General features: G+C 42.4%; 1 pseudogene; it reads right to left on the bottom strand.

Moving 5' to 3' along the window:
- Window positions 1-967: 967 nt before the first annotated feature.
- Window positions 968-3,767, bottom strand: part of LOC102835838 — a 5,234-nt pseudogene continuing 2,434 nt past the window's right edge.

Here is a 3,767-nt window from a genome sequence, read left to right on the forward strand (position 1 = left end):
GTGGCAAACACACAGTAGAGCAGGCCACTGGCTCAGGTTCAAAGAACTGCAGGTTGGAGAACAACCCAGATGTGAGATCCAGATCCAGTAGGAAAAAGAGAGCAAGTCTTTCATATGTCCATTATATTGGGAACAGGCAACACCCCAAGGACACATCTTCTCAATTGATTGGCTGCTTATAGCCAGTCATCATAGAGTTAGCTATGCCTGCTCATAGTCAATCATCAGAGTTAATTATCAACTGCCAAGCAACTGGGAATCCTGGCTCAATCAAGTTGACATGGAACCTAGCTATCACAGTCCAGCCCTTGTCACCTTGGCACCTATAAACCATATGAATAATCTCTAAAAAAAGAAAATTGTGAAGTCATGCTGGTGCCTAAAATGATATAACTAAAACACGTTACAACCAAAAGCACACTGGCCCCATTAGCATCTTATATTTTACAAATGAACAAAGTTAAAATATTTGATGTGTGTGTGTGTGTATATATATATATATATTCATGACAATTACCAATTACAGCCTTCATTTCTGCAACTGGTCAGGCAACCATAGCTTGTATTTAGAACTACCTTCCTCAAATACCCATTCCATAATCCATTTATCCTCAGCAAACGCCTCAGCTGGCTATGGTTCTTTGCATGGTGGCATGACCCAAGCCTTCATTCTTGACAGGTCTAGGTGGTAGAAAGTCTTCACGTGGGAATAGGGTTGCTGTAGTTTACCATTGACTTTAATCACAGGATATGGTAGTACTAAAAGATGTCTTCAGGAATTTCTGGATGCCACACATATTCTTGACCTCCATTATGTAATGTCAAGACAATTTCCCTTTGTTAAGCAGGATCAATCATACCACCCAATAAGGTAACTCTCTTCTTTGACTATTGATCTAGAGGCATGAGGAGTAAAATGACCAGAGGCATTCTTAATTTCCAGTTCAATGAAATCATTGCTGTGTTTTCAGGTGGGAGTATTCCTCCCTATGGAACTAGTATCCAGACCTGAAGAGCATAGGGTTGCAGGGACAGGAAGCAAAAATGTTTCAAGGGATCACTAGGTGTAATAGTAAGTGGTGCCACTCCCATTTCCACCTCTTGGTTCCTGGACTCATGGCAATTGGAGAAATAGCATCATACATTAGACACTGGTTTGGAGAATTCACAGCCTTCTGGAGAACATTGCCCCAACACTGCAAGGAACTGCCACCTAGCTGGTACCGTAATTGTGCCTTTAGAAGGCCGTTCCATAGTTCAATCAAGCCAGCTTCTTCAGGATGATGAGGAAAATGGCAAGAAAATGGGACCAAATGTGGTCCCATTGCCACATTTTAATTGCTGTGAAGAGAGTCCCTTGATTCAAGACAATACTATGTGGAATACCATGATGGTAAATAAAGCATTCTGTATGACCACAAATGGTAGTTTTGGCAGAAGCACTTCTTTCAGTGAAGACAAATCCATAAGGTTAAGTGTCTATTCCAGTAAGAACAAAACACTGCCCTTTTCATGATGGAAATAGTCTGATGTAATCAACCTGCCATCAAGCAGCTGGCTGGTCTCCATGAGGAATGGCCCTATACCTGGGACTCAGTGTTGGTTTCTGCTACTGGAAAATTGGGCACTCAGCAGCACCTGCAGCCAAGTTAATCTTGGTGAGTGTAAATCCATATTGCTGAGCCCGTGCAAAACCTCCATCACTACTACCATGGCCACTTTGTTCATTAACCCATTGGGCATTGGCAACAGTGGCTGGAGAAAGAGCATGATTAGTTTCCACAGAACGTGTCATCCTGTCCACTTGTTTGTTAAAATCCTCTACTGAGGCAACACTTTTGTGCGCATTCACATGAGACACTTGATAAATAGGCCGCAGTAGCACACCAAATGAGGAATATGTTGCCTCTAAAATCCAAAGAGAACCACCAGGCATTGTGCTTCTTTTTTAGTTGTGGGAATGGCCAAATGCAATAGCTTATCCTTCACTTAGGATCTACATGCCCACACCAGTGAACTAGATATTTCACTGAGGTGGAAGGTGCCTGAATTTTTGTTTGGTTAATTTCCCACCCTCTAGCATGTAGATGTTTAACCAATAAACCTAGATTAATCTATATTTCTTCCTCACTAAGACCATTAAGCATGATGTCATGCATGTAATGGGCTAGTGTGATATCTTTTTTTTTTTTTTTAATGTTTTATTGTGAATTATGTGATAGTTTACATGGGAGAACATTAGCTTTACATTCATCTTATCGTATATTCTTTCATTGCCATGGTTAGAATCCTCTCCATGCATCAACCAACCAACCAACCAGAGGGTATACCCTGCAAGCCTGTTCAGTGCCCCCCCCCCCATTGTCAGCACACAGCCCCTCTCCCTCTCTGGGTCTAAAGTCCCCAGACACTCCATTTCTCCACATCATCGTCTCGCCCTCCATCTCTGGCATCACTGCTTCTCTGGGTAGGGTCTTGCTTTTCTGCTCTTCTCTATTGATGGTCCCAGGGACTCCGCTCCTAGACTGAAAAGTCAGTCACTCCCCTCCTTTTGCATATGCCCTCTTTTCTTATCAGTAGGATGCTTCATTCTCCACTCTAGTCCTCTGTAGCTATGTCACTGACTCTGGGCCCAAGAGTCCTCAGGTCTTGCCATAGTGTAACATCTTGAGGCAGGGAAAAGTGATCAAATCTCCTGCAGACTAAATTAGTACATAGTGTTGGAGGGTCTTCAGGTAAGACTGCAGAAGTGTATTGTTGGCCTTTCCAGCTGAAGGCAAACTGCTTCTGGTGAGCCTTAGACACTGGAATTGAGAAAAAGGCAATGGTCAGATCAATAGCTGCATACCAGGTAACAAGAGATGTAGTAATTTTCTCAAGCAAAGAAACAATATCTAGAACAGAAACTATAATAGAAGTCATGACCTGGCTAAGTTTACAATAATCCACTGTCATTCTCAAAGACCCATTTTTGTTTTGCACAGGTCAGATAGGCGATTTAAATGGGAATGTGGTGGGAATCACCACACCTGCATCTTTCAAGTCTTTGATTGTAGCACAGATTTCTGCAGTCCCTTCAGGACTGTGGTATTGCTTTTGGTTTACTATCTTGCTAGATAAACGTAGTTCTAATGGTTCCCAGTTGGCTTTTCCAACCATAATAACCCTTGTTCTTCATTTCAGGGACCCAGTGGGGATGTTCTCCAATTGCTGAGTATGTCTATTCTGATTATGTATTCTAGAACTGGGGAGATTACCAAAAGATGAGTTCAAGGACCCACTGGACCTACAGTGAAATAGACCTTAGCTAAGACTCTATTGATAACTTGACATCCATACATCCCCACACTGACTGGTGGGCCAAAGCAATGTTGTGGGTTTCCTGGAATGAATGTCAATTCAGAGTCAGTGTTCAGTAATCCCTGAAAAGTCTGATTGTTTCCTTTTCCCCAGTGACCAGTCACTCTTGCAAAAAGGCTATAGATCCCTTTGGGGAAGGCTGGAAGAAAGACTAACTGCTGGAAGTTTAGTGGGGACCTTTCTCAAGGGGACCAGACCACCTCTTCATTCAAGCACTTGAGGATCTGTACACAGGCTCATCTGGGAGTTGATTGAGAGGCTGTGACTCTCTTTTCTTGTGATTCAATTTAGACTGCTATTCACTTGACCCAGAGTTCTTCCTCTTGTACCAATCAAGTAAATATTTAGTAGGTTTCTCATCTATTTCACCCTGCCTAATTAGCCAAAGCTAATTTAAAAAAAGCTCC

This window comes from Chrysochloris asiatica, unplaced genomic scaffold (genome assembly GCF_000296735.1).
Source record: "Chrysochloris asiatica unplaced genomic scaffold, ChrAsi1.0 scaffold00112, whole genome shotgun sequence".
Taxonomy (NCBI): Eukaryota; Metazoa; Chordata; class Mammalia; order Afrosoricida; family Chrysochloridae; genus Chrysochloris; species Chrysochloris asiatica.